General features: G+C 40.4%; 1 protein-coding gene across 19 annotated transcripts in view; it reads left to right on the plus strand.

Annotated features, from left to right (window-relative positions):
• Positions 1-19,197, plus strand: part of MSI2 (musashi RNA binding protein 2) — a 2,403,248-nt gene that overhangs the window by 1,950,881 nt on the left and 433,170 nt on the right. The window lies entirely within an intron of this gene.

The following is a 19,197-nucleotide window of genomic DNA, read 5'->3' on the forward strand; positions in this document are numbered from 1 at the left end:
TTCATTATAGAATCCTTATTCGAATTGTACAGGGGACTGCGGTAGACCTTTCTACAGTACAGTGTCACGGGATGTTTGTTTCATATCAGTGTGTTGCTTTAACTGTTGTGTAACTCTTTAGATAGATGTGACAACCTTGTAAAGCTGTTGTAAAGTGAAACTTCTGTACTACAGTATATGTTTGTGGCAGGGAAGCTTTGCTTTTCAGTAATATGTAAAGATACTTATTACAGACCTGTCTGAAATATAGACATGTTGTACACTTTAAAACTATGTTGTTCTCCTGCCATAACCATGCAATAAGTATGCTAGACTGTTTTGGGTAGTGAGTGTTTTGCCTGTTGGCCTTTAAAACTGAGTGATAGTGCTGCAGACTTATTATTTCAGAATGCATAACTTAGTAATACTAGAGTCTAGGTCTTTAAGTAACTTTGACTTAACTATTCTAACTGTTTCACAGTGCTGGGTTATAGTGCTATTCTGTTTACTTTTTGCATTGGAGAAGGTGAACTTCTGAAGTAATATGCCAGCTGATGATTGAGTAGGAAATGCTTTGGTGTTGCATTTTTTGGTTATGATGTGATATAGCATTTGATGCTTGTGATATGGCATTACATGGTTGAGTAGGATGCTGTATGGTATTGAGCTTTTGAACAGGATGTGGTGTCGGGTTGAATGTTTTAAATAAGTTGTAGTAAACGTCTGAAATTAGTAAGGTGTGCTGTGTGGCTGGATGTTTGAGTAGTATGTGAACTTCTGAAGTAGGATGCAAAAATGGTATGGAATGTTTGTGAACAATGTAGTGTGATATTTAATGTATGAGTAGGGATGCAGTATGATGTGGAATCCGTGGTATGGTGTGGAATGTTTGAGCAGGATGTAGTGTGGTGTTTAATGTACAAATATGGATGCTGTATGTTGTGGAATCTGTAGGAAGGTGTAGAGTATTTGATCATGTTGTAGTGTGGTATTTAGTGTATGAATAAGGATGCTGTATGTTGTGGAGTCTGTGGCATGGTGTGGAATGTTTGAGCATGATGTAGTATGGTGTTTAATGTATGAATAACAGGAGGTGTGCTTCTGAAGTTAGTAAAATGTGGTATGAGGCTAGATGTTTGAGTACGATGTGGTATGGTGTTGAATATTTGTATGTAACATGGTGTATTTCTGAAGTTGACTGTGGTATGATGGAGCAGGATGTGGTATGATGTTGGAGCAGGATGTGGTTTGATATGGAATTTTTGAGTAGGATGTGGTATGGAACACAATGTGATAAGGTGTTGAATGTTTGAGAAGGGTGTACCTCTGAAACTAGCAGGATGCTGTATGATACCTAAAGTTTAATTAGGATGTGGTGTGGTGTGGAATGTTGGAGCAGAATGTGATAAGTGATGAATGTTTGAGGAGGGTGTACTGTGTTGTTGAATAGGATGTGGTGTACCTCTGAAAGTAGTAGGATGCTGTATGAGACCTGAAGTTTAACTAGGATGTGGCATGCTGTAGTTTAACTAGGATGTGGCATGGTGCATGATGATGCATGTTGCTGGATGTTTGGGCAGGATGTGGGGTGATGATAGGTGTGTGAGTAAGGTGAGTGTGGTGTTAGAGAAGGTCACAGACCGTAATGCTTGCTGGCTTTGTCTCCTGGAGTTTTGTGCTTTAGATGTGTTAGTTTGCCAAGTTTTATGTTTGAACAGAACACAGAAATTAATGAAAAAGTAGGATCTGGGCCCCAGAAAACAAACACTTTTTTCCATGTTGTACATCAGCACAAGAGTTGCTTATAGGTATGCACAACAAAGCAAAGCACACAACATGGTTGTGTAGACTTGTTAAATGTGCAGGTAGTACAGTGGGGCACAAAACAAAACTGTGGTACGTAATACCATTGTTATGCAAGTTAACAGCTTCTTGTAACAAAGTCAAGTCACTAGTAGGTAGGCATTTGAATCTCTGAGGAAAGATGCGTGCTGCTAGTCTTTTGACACGGTGTGCATGAATTTCTCTTTATTAATAGTCACTGAAGCTGGGTGCAGTAAGAACCATACACTGGCTTTCAGTACTTTATCATCACAGTATGCTAACTTCTTAGAATGTAAGGGTCACCATCAGGTTGCATCCTGATCTTGGTGATGCTGAAAAAAATTCACAAGGAAAATCTTTTTTTCTTTTTTTTTTTAATAAACATCTTTATTAGATAATAACTAAAAGGGTATGACAGGTACACATAGATTGATATATAATGAAACAAACCATGGTAGCATTTTTTTCATGCAGTATAGCCATTGTTACATTATTCATTTTTAACAGTTATTCTGCAGATAATATATAGGTTCGTTATATAAATTGTTCAGTTCCTTCCGTCCTTTAAGTCTTACTCCTCCTCCTGAACACTGTTTTGCATGTGTTGTTCTCATAGATTCCATTTACTTCTGTGTAAATTTGCATTTTCCTTTTTCTAAGGATACTATCTTCAGTTCTTTTATCTCTTTTACAATATGCAGTACTTTGGTTACAGTTTGTTTAGATTTTGATTTCCTTTTCCTTTTAATTGCTTTTTTGGTAGCCAGTAGCATTAAACTTAGTAAGGTCTAACTATATCTAGGCAATTCATAGCCTATGTGGTAAGTCAAAAGAATCATTTCCTTAGTTACGATGATTTGTTCCCCAGACATTTTTGTCAAAATATTTTGTATGGAATTTTTAAGATCTGCCAATTCATTATATTCTCAGAACACATATTCACAACTATTTCACTTTCTTTCCCGTCATACATCCAGCATTTGCTATGTACCCTGAGGAAAATTTCTTGAAAGACTTCTTAGGGTATTAAATATCTACACAAAGACTTTCAAGCAAAAATGCTAACCCTTCTAGCCCTTGTTGCATACTTGGGAGCCATACTGATGTTTTTCATTGTCCTTTATTAAATTGCCTTTCCAGTCTCTCTTCCCAATCTTTTCTAACCTCCTCTTATTAATTCTTAAATTTACCATGTAATGTTCTGTATGCCTGCCTAATTATCCTTTGTAATAGCTCCTTCTGTTCTAGACTCAACTAAAACCTGTTCTTTCACTTTCCGCTCCCCTAGCACTTAATCTTTTCCTACATTTGTGTTATCTGGTATAGAAGAATGTAGTCTTTAATCTGAAATCCAAACTTCTGCTTGGATGCATTTCATTGAAATTATTTGTTCTCAATATCTTGGATTCTTTAATTTTTCCTGTAAATTTTAGCTTCTCTTGCCTATGTTCTGTACCCTTACTTGCAGTCATCCCTATTTGTAAAATTCCCTGTTTCCATTCCTGTGTTAGCTTACTTCTTGGAGTACTTTCTGCTACTAGCTATAATGTTCTGTATGGCTGTTGTTGTTCTCCTTAAGGATGTACATCTGAAATCCTATCTCCTTATTTCTTGACCCCCCCCCCACTTAACATCGTACCCTTCCACTTTGATTTATAGTCTTCTGATGATGATATGGTTATAAGCCTTAACTATATAGCTTTAAAATATCCCTTCAAATCAGGTAATCCTAAACCTTCTTTTTCTATAGGGAGAATCAACGTATCCCCCTTAACTGTTGCCCTCTTCCTTTCCCATATACATTCATTAAACTCTTATTAACTGCCAACTACAAATTTTCATCTGGATGATAAACATATGCCTGACTTGGATATAAAATTAAAGGAACTAAAAACGTTTTCACTGCTTATTATCTTACTACCCATTTCCATTATCAAGAACTTCCCGTTTCTCAGTTTATGTTTAGCCTCTTCCCGCATCACCTTAGTTGCCATGACAAAATCTATTTAATACTTCCATCTTATGTCCCTGTAAACATAGACATTCCTGAACCAATTCATGTGTGGGCATATCGTTTACCACTATAGCCTTTGTTTTATTTTCATTCATTTTCTATACAGAACCAACTTTAAAGTGTCTCAAAATCTTCCGCAGCATCAACAATTTCCTTTTCTGGCTTTATCAAATACAAATTCATATCTTCTGCAAATAAGGCTACTCTCTTCTTGTGTACCATAATGATTATATCCTTGGATTTTGTGAATCCCTTCTTTCTTTGCCAGTGGCTCTTAATATAAAGCAAATAAAGAAGGAGAAAGTGGACACACGCCTTCATGGTTCCTCTGTTCATACACAGCTTGTTAGAGAGGAAACCTCCCACCTTAATTCTTGCATCTGATTCTTCATTTATCCTCTTAATTAACCCTGTTATTTTATCAAGGAATGCAAATGCTTCCATTGCCCTGCTCATGAAACCCAGGCTAAATCTGTCGAGTGCTTTTTCCTGCCTAAAGACTCACCAATAATAACAGTGTCTACTTGCATGCTGCTTCGCTGTATGGATCGTCATGGTTCTGTTAATCTTGTCTAATGTTTGCCTCCCCTCCACAAAACCACATTGATCCATATCTATCAGTTTTTGGCAGCACTTTGACAATCTCTCAGCTAGTATGAACGTATTATAATCATGTTTTATAATTGAAATTGGTCTATATGAAGCAGAGACTGAAGGGTCTTTACTCTCGTTGAGTAGTACAGCCACTACAGGCTTTCTTCCAAGATGCTGGTACTTCCCCACATTGCAAAATACTTCTTTATCATTTTCTTTCCTACCAGCTTCCAGATTTTCACAGGAATACTATCTGTTCCTGAAGATTTTCCTGTTGCTATTTTATACAGTCACCATCTTTATATCTCTTCCTGTTTTAGCTTATTAATTGTTGAGCCTCATCATCCCCTAACCTTGGCATTATTATGTCTTCCATAAATATTGATTTGTGCTTTTTCTTGGTTTACACATTACTCTGCTTTATACACATTTTCATAAAATTTCCAAAATGTATATAATTGTATGTATATAGGGTGTCTGGTTATTATTCTTATCACTGTCTCCCTAAGCTTGGAACAGCCCTTTCTACTTTCTGTTGCCTAAGTCGTACTAAAAGTTTTTCTGCTCTGGAGTTATTAAAAGTTGCTGCTTAGCAGCAACATTTCTAAACTCATGCATATCATCCAAATACTCTATTTTCCTTTTAGTACTCTGCAGTTGCTTCTCTTTCTGCTCCCAGAGATTCCCTTTATTCTGCAGTACTTTAACCTATACCACCCCCTCTTAATAAAAAAACATACTGCCAATCATTAGCGGACCGGAGTTCCGCTGTGGCGACCCCTAACCGGGAAAAGCCGAAAGACACAACAACAACTCCTTTCCCATATGTCTTTAATTTCAACCCTGATAATAAACTCCATTTTAATTGTATCCAATTTACTAACTATCCCTTCTGAAGAAATTTCTATCTTCCCTAATAACCCTCAAATCAGTGCCACTTACCCATTTCTTAAATTCCCCTCTTCTTAATGAGTAAGTAGGAAAGCACTAGTGTCTGTTTTACTTCATTACATTGTATCTTTATCTTAGATTTTTTAAATGGTGAATGGTCTGAAATAGTTATTTGATGTGTATCAAAGCTTTCAACTAAATACTAATACACAGGTTCTTATGAAATGTAATATCTGTCCATAATGTACCTTGGAGAGTAATATGTGAATTCTGTCTTGAGTTCCTACTACTGAATTCACGTTTTCCTTGCCAAATATTCTTATATATCTCTTCAGACATCTGCCCTGTCTTGTTATATTTTCCATTCTAGGTCCCTGATCTATCCTCACTATTGCAAACCAAGATGTTTTTCGTGTTTCACTGTTGCAGTCATTACATTTGGGTAATCTGCTGGCAGGTTGCCCTCAGTCGGCCTGATTAACAAAATCTTGGGTCCTGCGTCGGTTGCTGTCTTCAACTTCCATGATGTTAGGTTGTCAGGGGTATAAAACATGCAGCTAATGCCATTACATTAGTCTTTCCTGCTGCACGGTGTCCGAAGCAGAAGCAGTTCGCAAGTGCCAGTGGGCCGACTCCTGAAATTTTCATTTTCGAGTTTCAGATCCAAAGTCTTCAACTAAAAAGTGAAGTACCCCATTGGGGAAACTTTTTCTTGCTCCTTACCGATGTCAGTAAAAGTTAATAATTGCCTTACTTGTGGGAAGCAAATACCTCATAAGGATTCCCATTTGTACTGTATTCCTTGCCTAGGCCCTGACCACGACGTACCTTGCTGTCGGTTCTGTGCTTTATTTAATCAACGCACTATTAAACGTTGGTACATTTTTGCTTCTAAATATTTTGGCTCATGCTTTAATTATCCAGAAATGTCATGGGTTAGCAATTCAACTACCGGAATACCTAAAAACGCAAATAAAAAGACAGAGACAGTCCATTAAGGTCCAAAACTGCCAACGATGCTTCTCCTAAGCCATTTGCCAGTTCGCTGGTACTCAGTGAGGCACTTTTGCAGCCCCTGGTACCCGCTAATTCTGATTCGCAGGCCTCTACTGAGACCCATTTGGAGTCCAGTATGCCGCGAGATGCTTCAATTATGGAACCTCCGGGTGTCTCTACCTTGGATGAGTCCAGAGCCGTTGTGCAGGCACTGGCTTCTGAGGGTGTTTTCAAGCCTACAGATTTGTATATTAGACCGACACCATCTTCAAAACTAAGGCCAAAATCTCGACCTATGTCTAAAAACCCGATGCCTAGGCCACATGTGCAGGCCCCTATGCCTAAGAAATAAATGATCAAAATGGCTGAAGATTTAATTACTCTGATCAGGGGTAGTCAACCCCCCCTTCTAAGAGGCCTAGGCAAGATATTGACTATGAATCTTCTGAACAGGATTCTATTTCTTCTGATTCTTCTAATGAACAGGAATTGTCTATACCTACTTATGAGGACTCTAATGCAGAAGATTCCATTCCTTCTGCTTCTCTCCCTGAGGATTTTTCTTTTGGGGAAACTTTGCATACCTTAAGGGAACATTTCCACTGGGAAAGTCAGGATTTTTCTGAATCTAAAAAGAGACTTAGGGATTTTCTTCTTTTTCCTCAGCATAGGCCTTTGGCTATACTTCCTGTTCTAGACATTGTTGATGATGTTTTTTTCAGAATCTAGTATGGCTCCTGATTCTCTGCCTCCGGCTCCTTGTAAGCCAGACAGATACTACTGGGTTCCTGACTCCCACAAATTCCTTTTCAAAAATCCTGTGGCGGATCCTGAAACCATTTCTCAGGGTCCCAAGGGCATTAAGGCTTCTACTGCTAAAAATCCTACCCCTTCTGATACAGATTCCAGGGCGCTGGATAGATGTGGTAAGAAGGTTTACACTTCTGCAACCTTGGCAATCAGAGTTTTAAACTGTAAATTTCATATGCTTAAATATCAACAGCATATCATGGGACTGCTTAAACAGAAAATGATGTTAATTTCTGACTGTGTGGAAAATAAGGATTTGCAGGATCTATTGCATTCAGCTGAACAAGTTGGAAAACATACTTTGCAATGTGGTTTTGATTCTTTGGAGGCCTCTTGCAGGGCTGCTGTAACTGGGTCTGTGCTAAGAAGGCATGCTTGGCTCAAAGAGCAAACTCTGCCTGATCATGTTAAAGCAAAATTGTTGGATGCTCCTTTACAACAGGACCATCCCTTTGGTAATAAGGCTGAAGAAGTTCTAAAAAAGATGGAAGATAAAGCTAAATCTATGCAAACAGTGAAATATTTCTTACAAGTGCAACCTCCAAGATTTAGTAGGCACTGGCCTACTAAGAACTGGTCCTTTCCAGTTCCTTCGAGAGCCACTCAAGTCAACCCAGGCATTCCAAAGGCACCAGGTTTCAGTCCCAAGGTTCAGAACAAAACAATGGGGTGCCTCCTCTTCCACATCTGGAAACAACAAGACACCTCCCTATGGTAAGCAATCTCAATGACTTCCCTTTGCACTTTCCAAGCACTTACCTTTTAGCCGCCCCTTTGGGGAGAAAGCTGGCTCTTCATGCAAGAAACTGGCAACTTATAACCCAGGACAAATGGGTTTTAAATATAGTATTCCAGGGATACAGATTTCATTTCCACACGTTGCCAATTCCAAATGGATGGCCAGACCTGCCCCCAAATCAGTGGGCAGAGGCCCAGAAACAAGTACTTTCCCTCATGAACATGGGGGCTATTCAACCAGTACCAGAAGAGGAAAAGGCACAAGGTTTCTATTCAAGACTTTTCCTGGTACCCAGAAAAGACAAATTATGACGTCCAATTCAGGACTTATCTACTCTAAACACCTTTCTGGACATTCCAAAATTTAAGATGCTGACTCTTCACCATTTGCTTCCTATGCTAGGCAGAGATGCCTGGTTGGCAACTCTAGATTTAAAAGAGGCTTACCTGCATATCCCAGTTAGGGAATCTTGCAGAAGATACCTCCACTTCAAAGCAGGCTACTTGCATTACCAGTTCTCTGCACTGCCCTTTGGCTTATCTACTGTGCCCAGGGTCTTTACAAAATGCCTGGCTCCAGTAATTGCATTTTGCAGGCAAAGAAATATTCAAATATATCCATACCCGGATGATTGTCTAATTCAGGCAGAAAACAACGACATTCTTCTAAAACATCTGGCGTTTGTAAAAAGGGTTTTAACTTGTCTAGGGTACACTATAAAAGAAAAGAAATGACAACTGGTAACCTCTCAAAAAAATTATATTCCTGGGTGCAAGCTTGAATATAACTGTCCAGAATAGCTTTCCTTACGCCAGAAAAGCAAATTCATTTGGTGACATACTTCAAACAGGTGGCCACAAAAACCCTGCTATCTGCAAGACAAATTCTGCAAGCCTTTGAGTTCATGGCCTCCTGCATTCTTCTAATTCCATATGCAAGACTGCATATGAGGAAACTTCAGTGGTACTTAAAATGTTTATGGAGTCAACATTGTCACAGCCTGGAAACAATGATTCCTATCATACCTTGCCTGCAACTAGAGTTCCTATGGTGGGCAGAGGCCTGCCACAAAACAAGGGACTGTCATTCACACCACCCCCTGCCGCCCAAACCCTAACTACAGATGCTTCAGACTATGCTTGGGAGGCTCATCTGGCAGGGAAGTGCATTCAGGGCAAATGGAGCCCAAATCAAATGCACCTTCACATCAATCAAAAAGAAATGCTAGCTGTACAGAATGCACTGACAGCCTTCAAGGACTACCTTCATCCAGGGCAATTACTGATAAAGACTGACAACACCACGGTTATGTGGTACATAAACAAGCAGGGGGGTATACACTCCTACCCTCTTTGCAGACTAGCCATGGCATTGTGGAACACGGCCTTGACCTACCAAATACAACTACAAGCTCAATTCCTGCCAGGAAAGCAGAATACTCTGGCAGATGAACTAAGCAGAAATATGGACCCTCATGAATGGAAACTGGAACCATGGATTTTCAACATGTTGACATGCAAATGGGGGAGCCCAGACATAGATCTTTTTGCCTCACCCCAGAACTATCAGTTGGACAAATTTTGCACAAGAACTCATCACAAAAAAGCCTGGAAAGTGGATGCTCTGTCCTTCAGCTGGAAAAACCTATCACTCTATGCCTTTCCCCCTCTGTCTCTGCTCTCCAAAGTTCTACTAAAAGTCAAACAGGACAAACCAAAAATGATTTTGATTGCTCCAGACTGGCCTCGCCAACATTAGTACCCACTCCTGCGCAGTGTCACACCTTCCACCGTGGCACCTGCCTCAGACACCTTACTTACTGTCTCAGCAGAACAACCAAACTCTGCTCCAAACTTTGAATCTTGCAGTGTGGCTAATCACCTAAATTCACCCTTAGCATCCCTCAGCAAACTTGTGATGGATCTCATTTTGGAGGCGAGAAGACCTAGTACTAGAAAATCTTATACTGACAAATGGAAAAGATTCTGTGCCTGGAATCAATCTCAAGGGATAAGCACAGCAGTGCCCAACATTCCTCACATTTTTGCAATACGTAACTGAGATGCTTCACAAAGGCCTGTCCTTTTCTTCCATAAAAATCCATGCCTCAGCCATTTCAGCTCATTACAACACAGAACCTCCCCTCTTCTCTCATCCTCTGCTAAAGCAGTATCTCAGAGGGGCCAAAAACTTAAGACCACCCAGGAAAGCTCCAACCCCTACTTGGGACCTCACTTTTGTATTGGAGAAACTCACTCTCCCTCCTTTTGAGCCAGCTGCTACTGCAGACTTAAAATTTCTCTCCTGGAAAACAGCTTTCCTTTTAGCAGTCACTTCCGAATTGCAGGTTCTTATGGCAGTGGAGCCTTTCATCATTTTTCATGTGGACAGGGTATCTCTCAGGACCAATCCATCCTTCATGCCTAAGGTGGTATCCAGTATGGCTCTTAATCAGACCATTCATTTGCCAACTTTCTTTCCCAATCCACAGAACAAGGGGGAGCGGATTCTGCATTCACTGGATGTACACAGACAACTTAGATTTTACTTAAACAGGACTAAATCACAAAGGAAATCTGAACAACTGCTGGTGGCATTTGCTGCAGGGCCAGAGGGAAAGGCTATTTCAAAGAAAACCATTTCCAAATGGATAAGCTATTGTATTCGTTTCTGCTATAAGCACCATGGAAAAAACTATCCCCCAGGGGATCAGATCCCATTTTACCAGGGCTGCATCTACATCAGCAGCCTTTCTCAGAGGTGTTCCTACCAGGGACATTCTAGAACCTGCTACCTGAAGCTCAGTTCATACTTTCACCAAACATTACCATTTACCACTTTTCTCTAAATCCAGAGCTGGCTTTGCCACTGCTGTCCTGCAGGGCCTTATAGCTGATCCTAATGCTGTATAATTCCCTCCACCCAACCATAGCTTTGGGAATCTACCCATATGTAATGACTGCAACAGTGAAACACGAAGAACATAGTACAGTTGTGTACACTTACCATAAATGTAGTGTATTAACTGTTGCAGTCCTGGTTACCCTCCCTCCAGCCCCCTATTTTTCTCTGGCTATACCTCTAATTTCTTTCACTATGCTTAAAAGCCCTTTTGGTGTATTTGCTTTGGTTGGAGGTATATTTTTTGTGTTTTTAAATTGATTTTCTCCCCATTTGGGGGGCACCTGACATCTGGGGCAAGAAAAACTAATGTAATGGCTTTGGCTGCATATTTTATACCCCTGACGACCTGACGTCATGGAAGAAGGGACAGCATTCGATGCAGGACCCAAAACTTTGTTAATCAGGCCGACTGAGGGCAACCTGCAAGCAGATTACCCAAATGTAATGACTGCAACAGTGAATACACTCGAACATTTACATTTATGGTAAGTGTATACAACTGTACTTTCCTGTGTCCACCAATAAAAAATATTCCCTGCTGAAAGCTGATTATTTCTTCCCAAGTTCATTTATGCTCTATAATAACAGTTTTTGGTGGATTATAAATACATACCAGCGTAATCCTCTTGTCATTGTGATGGCGCCATACAGAGATACCTCACTCATTCCTCCACCAATGCATTTGTACTATTAGTAACCAAGTGTTTATAGAGCTGTCAGGTGTCCCCTTTTGGGGCTGGCAGACTGGAACTGCTGATGAGTTGGTCTGGAGTACTGAAAGAAGCACTGGACACATGACAAAACTTGATGCATCATTAGCAATATCTCTGTGATAGATTCATCCATTCATGACATCAATTATGGACTGTCCTGCTAGCTCTCTACCTTCATTACAAAAATGTTAGAATTAGTATCAGATGAAGCATAATGAGGAATCTTGGATTATCCCTGCCTAGGACTGCTTGTAAAGATGCCACTTACGCATCCTGCATGCATCTATGTTCAGCTCATTCATAAAGAGCATGCTTGGCCTAATGTTTATTTGCTGACCTTAGGAAAAGAGAAAAGAACCTAGCACAGTAAAGCAGGACCTGTTACTCCTGAGTGCACACTGCCTTTATGACATGTTGTCACTTCTAGGTGTTACAATGAGAAAATGAGTTATGGCCACAGTAGTAACTTTTGGAGGTCAACATTTAATTTAAAATGCAGCGGGGAAAAAGAGAAAAGAATAGAATAAAATGCATTTTGTTATTGAAGGATAGTTTAACATCTCTAAGCCTTTTTATAAGAGGGCATCACAAGTGTTTATATATATATATATATATATATATATATGTATGTATAAAAATATTTGGCATGTATGCTAGTTAAATAGTCTGCCCGTAAAGGTTATTCCTGTCTGTCCCCACATATGACAGCAAATCACATGCTCATTTGGTAATTTTGCCTATATGGATAATAGGTGCAGTGTCTTTGCCATTGTCCTGTTCCTGAGGTTTATCTGCTGCTTGGCTACAGCAGGAGTAGAGTGGACAAACAAAACACAGTGCCTTGGCAAACTGAAACTTGGATCTGATTGAGGAAGTGGTGCATTTTGCTCAAACGTCACCAGCATACTGGATAACCCTAAAATTGCATTTGTGCATGGAGCACCTTTGAAAAATACATTTCCACTTACTACCTTTTGTCAGAGAACGTCCACTTGTCCAGTAGTGAATCAAGAAGGAATTCATTCACTAGACCTAAGAAGGCAGGCACTCTTAACTCATTTGCTGTTTTTTTTTACATTTTAATGACACACGTAAGTAACCAGTTATTTAACTCAACACTGAGGTAACCAGCTAACCACTACTGTTCTGTACTGCATCATAAACATTTCAGTTCCTGGCACGCTGCTCTAATTACTTATGTTTATTCTTGTAGTCTCACTAAACATGTGTAAGGTGCTGAATCTTTAGGGGTTTATATTGGTGATTCTATTTCAAAAAATATTGAAAGTGAAATGCATAAAAAATCCTACTTGAGATTGCAGAATCTCAGCCCGAGACTTTGTGGTTATTGCAGACTCCTTGCATAAAAGGTATATATTTTTATACTTTGGAAGCTTTACTTCCAACATTTTGTAATTGTGGTTGTAGCCTAACTAAAGACTTATAGGCTTGATACATTCGTAACTACACTTTTGTCTACGTGAGCACATGCAAGCAAAATGGTAGTCCCCTCAGCACTGTTTTACTTTATCATTTACATTGTCTTGTGCCAAGAACTGCTGTCAGTCTGCAGAGTAACGCTAATTGCTTTAGTCAATTCATCTTACTTGTAAACTCGTTATTTTCTTGTGTGTTTCTAGTTTGTCATTTCGTGGCACTTTAAGAAGATGGTGTAACAAATTCCTCCATACGTGATGCACCTGTTCTGTCCCCTGCACTCCCAATTATGCAAAAACGAATGACAACCTTGACTGGAAAGGCAGGGGTGTTAATCACTCTGGCAGCCGTGCTGTCCTCTTTCATCAAGTGACTGTCGTCTAGCCTTTCAGAGCTCAGTACTTAGCCTATTTGAGCAAATTAGTCTTTTTTTCTGTTACTATTATTATTCTGCTAGCTCCTGCTCTGTTTCATTTTTCATATTTTTAATTTCTGAGTCCTGTTATCTTTTAGGTTTAATCTATTAATTTCTATTCTTGTTTCACTTTTCAAATTTTCTGGCTGTAATAATATGATGTATTGTCATAGGAAAAATGCATCTCTTCACTCCACTGAAAGCCCTGAAGGACCCTTACCTAGTTTTAAGATTAGGGACATTAAAATATGTTTTGTATTGCTTTGTTTTCAGCAAGAAATGAAAGGAATCCTATATCTTACTTGGAAGAGCTAAGCCATTTTCTAAAATCACAATATGGTCCTATACTGCTTGCATTAAGAAGGGTTCAATATTTCAGGCTTGTTCTTGTACAGGAGTACATTTGGGATTGAAGTAGTTTGGAATGGATTTGTATGTGCCCAAAAAGCAGAATGTGTACATCTTAGGAAAAGGAAAGTCCAATACCATTTATCAGAAGTTACAACTCCCAGATAAATGTATATGTATGTATAATTGTACTAAAGGAAACATGTAACATCTTATATTTATTGGAATCCATTATAGCATCTGTGTATTATATATATATATATATATATATATATATATATATATATATATATATATATATATATATATAAATGCCCATCATAGATATAAAAATCGTAAGCACCCTCTGAAATGGGTGTCGAGATTTGCTTTTCTGATAGCCCCATTTAGAACAGTTCTAACATTTCTGGAGTTTCACACTGTGCATTTATACCTATTGCCAACTTATAATGATGTCACAAGCCAGGCTAGGAGCTCAGCCGTTGTGCTTCCCAGCACTTTTCTGCCGTTCACACACTACAGACTGAGATAATAGCCTATTGAAAAGTTCTCACATTCAGTGCCTAAACTGCATACAAAGTGCGGTGTTCTGATTTTCATATCATAAACCAGGATTTACAAAGGAACTCTGTGTACGGCTTGAGAGACAGTAACATAAAGAACAGTCACAAGTACCAGAACTTCAGTCCATCTATCTCCAGGAAGAGATACAAGGTCTAGGCACCTTTTTTGCTTCTCACAAACAAGTGCAGTCTCAGGTGTGCCTTACTCTTGAGTTCTGAGTCCCCATCATCAGATATCCAGTACCTGCTTATCATTCTGTTATTACCTAATGCATCAGATAACTTTAGGTCCCCCTGAGTTTAGGTGTGTGGGACAGTTTCCCTAAGTATCCCCTTGGGTTTTTCCAGGGAAATCTGGGTTGGGGGACATGCCTCTCCAACTAACTGTGACTCTAGATGACCCTGTTTCGGTAGACTCATCCATTCATGACATCAGTTATGGGCTGTCTTGCTGTGATGTCTACCATCACTACAGAAATTAATTAAGAGTTAATTGTGTAGGGAAGCAGAATGAGGAACCCTGGGTTATTGCTGTCTAGAATGTCTCTTAAAAGGTGCCAGTTATGCATCCTGAAAATGTGTATGTTCCACTGTATTCAGCATTCATCAGACCTTTCACTGAGTACAGTGCCCCATTTGGTATGTACCTAACCAGTCATGTCCAACAGTTAGAACATCCTCTGAGGTTCCTCAATAAAAGAATACAGGGCAAAAGTAACATGTCCTATACAGACCACCTCAAGGCCCTGTCCCTTGTATTCTGTCTCCTACAGACTGTTAAGGGGAGATCTATGCCTGGCATACAAGGCATTGTCAGACCCCACTCTGATGGATCTCCTGGATATCCACAAAACAAACAGTACCAGAATTATCCATTCTAAAGACTTAACACCTTGTCTGTGATCTAAGTAGGACCTGATATAAATAGGACCTGCTGGAGAAGAGAGTTATGTATCCCAGAGACTACCCCTTCTCTGGAACAGGCTCCCCATCCATGTGAAGCCGAGTTCCTCCAATTGGATGGGGAACAGGAAATTCATCCCTGGTTTGGCACCTGTGCCTCTAATGTGCACAGGCAGCCTGTAAATGTTTCACCTCCCTAGTCCCTGCTTACACTTATCATGAGTACCAAAACTTGGCAGAGATTTGGGATGTATGACTAGGCTTAAAAAGGCCCTTGTGGTAATTACCCTAGTACACACATATGAAACCTATGTTCAGCTCTTTCTGCTCTCTGGAAAAGGAGGACACCCTCTGTTAACACCCACTAGAATAGTGTGTCATCCTTATTAAGCATCTTGTGGCAGATTCATATGTGGTCTCTCAAATCTGGCTTTGCAACACAGAGAGGATAGTGCCCTTACAGTGCCCCTGATGACCTGGTGCTGGGGGACATGATTGGTGGGGGTGGGGTGTTTGCAAAGTGAGCAGCTGATGCCAGCTTGTCCATCTTGGATAAAGGGAAGGCTGCCTAGGCGCACTACAATAGCAGCATTAAAAGTCTGGCAACCTTCTCACTGCAAATGGTATACTGCTTGGGCAGAAGGTTGTGCATGTGCAGAAGTATGTGTTTACCCCCATAAGTAGTGATTATGGAGCTCCCAAAGCTGCTGAGAGTGAGAGGGGGTAACTGCATACTCCCCAGCGGCAGTATAATGCTGCAGCATTGTCCTTATTCTCTTCATTGTCCCCAGACCTGAAGTCTAGTTGAGCCTGGGGAGGCTAAGCCTGGTCTGGTAGACCCAGTGAATGGGGAGAAGAGCTGGTGGCAACTAATGGGGAGATGCTGGGATGGAGAACAATAAAAAGCTGTAGTCTCTGAAGTCTGTTAAAGGTCTTGTTGATTGAAGAATCCTAAACTCTAGATATTATGGGCAAAGGATGATGCCCTCCTCTGCCACGTTCATTCTTGGGACTTCTTAATTACTTGTCTTTCCTGTGCCATTTCCAGTTATCTCTTAAGGATCAGATCCTGGTGGTGATGGCAGAGCTGTTTAGTCCTGTAGTCATAGAGATTGTGGGCAATAGCCTTACAGCAGCATCCTTAGTGGTCTTTCATGCAGTCTACTTTATTTTCAGTTGTGTAAATGAGAATTGGAAATGGACATTGAGCAGTATGCAGGATCTTTATGACTACATCTCTGACTTCCTACTGCTGTTCTAGGCCCACACAATTCCCCAAGAAGAATCTGTCTTGTATAATAGAGGGTGTCCAAATGTCAGGCAGTGTTGTCTACACTGGCTGCACCAATAGGGTTTCCCAAAAGGCAGGCACCACTGCTTCCGCCCTGACTACCCGCAAGACCACCCATAGGAGACTGGTTCTGCACATTTTCTCCAGTTTTGAGAGCCTTTTCTGTGGCCCTGATAATTCTAGACTTGGTTTCTGATGGCCTTGTTTAAGAATAAAATTGCTATGTCCTTGCCCAGAATGTACACCACTAAGTGACCATCAGGCTTTTCAGAGCTTCAGTAACAGACGCAGATTCTGATCCTGTGAGGGGTATAGAGCCTTTTTGTCCTTCAGAGGGAGGCAGGTTTTCATTCTTCTGAATTGAATGGAAGGATTTGTCCCATTCTGGACCTCTGAAGTCTCCTCTGCTATGTTAAGTTCTAGATGGTAGCTCATAAAGTGGTCAAGCACCTGCTGCCAGTGGGCATTGAAAACCACTGCCATATGTGATAGCTGTCTTTGTTACATCTGTGCCTGCTGTCATTTGTAAAGGTGCTGATAATTATGGAAGATGGCTTACAGAATTGAAATCTTCTTGTATTTCCTTATCTTAATGATTAGGTCCAGATAACCATGTCAAGGAATGACTTGTCAGTGGCCCTTGCTTATGTCCTTCTCTAGTTGCAGATTCTTGAGTCGTCATCTAGTTCTGACAGAAAGGATTGCCTTTTTGAGATAGAGTTGTGTGCTTACCATTGGCGATCATTCCTGCCTCTGGAGTGTAGCGAGGAAGTAATTGCAGAGTCATCCTGGATAATGTTGCAATAGTAAATGCATGCACAGACATTTTTGCAGTTCTTAGGGTTGTTGCTGACCAACTGTCTTCACATTGTCATTTGGCACACCAGAAGATGTAAGTGCTGTAGTACAAATTGAGTGGTCATTGTCCTGTTACTGGGCTCTAAGGTAGTCAGCTTTGGCCAAAAAGCTTGACATGGATTTTTCTCTGTTTGCAGCCAAAACCATTACTATGTTTAACAAGTGATGTTTTGTTGATGGGTTACGGACCCCTCTTGGAGTCAGTTAAACCTGCTTGAGTTAAGGGCATTGTTTCTTGCCCTACTAGCTTGAGAGAGGGAGTAGAGAATGGAGCTTCTCATGCTTTGCCGAGACATCTAAGCTGTAGTGTAGTTCATTAACAAACAGGGTAGCATGCTTTCATACCCTGAGTATTGGCAGGCACTAAAGATTTTGCAGTATCCCTTATACCAGGGCAGTCCTCTTACTGTTCACATCTCAGGGAAATTGCAGTCCTAGTTCCAATTCTCTGTTCAAGTCAAGAGTAGGAAGTCATTTCTTATTCGTATATTTTGGAGAAGGCACCCTAGAGGTTGATACCTTTGTCAAACAGGAACATGTCATCCTTCCTAATTATTCTTGGTTCAGCAGTGCATAGGGGGAGGGAGACTCATTCTTCCTTTCATGATAGAAAAAATTCCTGTACTACTTCCCTCTTATCTCTGATTTTGCACTTGCTAGCAAAATTATGAAAAGGACCCACACATCCATTTGAGTATCATAGCTAGGTTTTCAGGCTGTCAGGTTCCTGACAGCACAGTAGCCCTTCCCACTTCAAGCCAGTGAAGTTCCCTTGGTAGAAGTGACCATCAGTTCCGCCTCAGGTCAGGTCATGGCTGCAAGTTTAGATCCTCTACTCTAACTAGACCTCCTGGCAGCAGACTCGAAAGTTACTGAATATGGCGGAAAGTCTTCAAGTTCTGATGACTGGAAGATGTTCTCTGTCTGAGAGGAGTGAATGGCCTGTTTTGCTGCAGTTGTTTACTCTTCAGGTGGTGCGAACCTTTCTCAGTTAAGTGTTTGGCATAGATCTTGTATTCTTCAGTGTCATGGTTCAGTTTCACACATCTCTGCATATGTCAGTTATGCGGAGTGCTGAGCTGTGACCCAGTACCAGCTGGTTATGCAGTTCCTTAAAGATGTGTTCTGTATCTTCTGCCCTACTTTGAATAACTGTATCCCCCTTGGAACGTAAGCTTTATGATTGAGAGACATGCTTTAAAATCCATCAATTTGGAGAAGCTCTCCTGGGTTGCAGTCTCTTTGTGGCAGTAGGGTATCTAGGCTGTAGTCTTCAATTTGTGTGTGGTCCTGCTTGGTGTTTTACCAGGAAATGGGATTTTCTTAGAATTGCCCCATATTTTCTGTCAAAAGTGATTCCAGAAGTGTCCTTACACTGCTTTTAAACTTTTCTCTTTAGCTTTGTGTTGAGACAGAATCCAAGAGAATGAAATTATTTTATATGCTTTGGATCTACCATCAACTCAGGTTAGAGCTGAACAGCATGCATGAGTTCAGAAAGACTGCCTATTGTTTGTCTTCTTTACTGCTGCCATGGATGAGCTTGCAGTGTTAAGCAGACCCTAAACTAATGCACTACTTTCATTGGATTGCACTTTGTTGTTAAATGGCTAGCCACTGTTTGGAAAATGTTATTTTAAAGATCATTTCATTAGATGTGTGGCACCATTGCAGATATTTGCTAAGTGGCTGCCTAGAGAATGCCTTACAACTTCACAAAACATTACTGCTTGTACTGCGATTCCACTAGTGGTTCAAAACGTGGTTTGCAGAGCCTCTGTCTTTTGTCCTTGTCCAGTACTGGCATCCCATTGAAATTATTTGTACTGCTTGTTTTTGTTTAAGAATTACCCACTGCCAAAGGCAATAGAAATTAAATATAATAAATATGTACTAACTGTGGCTTTTTATATGAGAC

The sequence above is a fragment of the Protopterus annectens genome, chromosome 13.part0 (assembly GCF_019279795.1).
Source record: "Protopterus annectens isolate FY-2018-M chromosome 13.part0, PAN1.0, whole genome shotgun sequence".
Classification (NCBI taxonomy): domain Eukaryota; kingdom Metazoa; phylum Chordata; order Ceratodontiformes; family Protopteridae; genus Protopterus; species Protopterus annectens.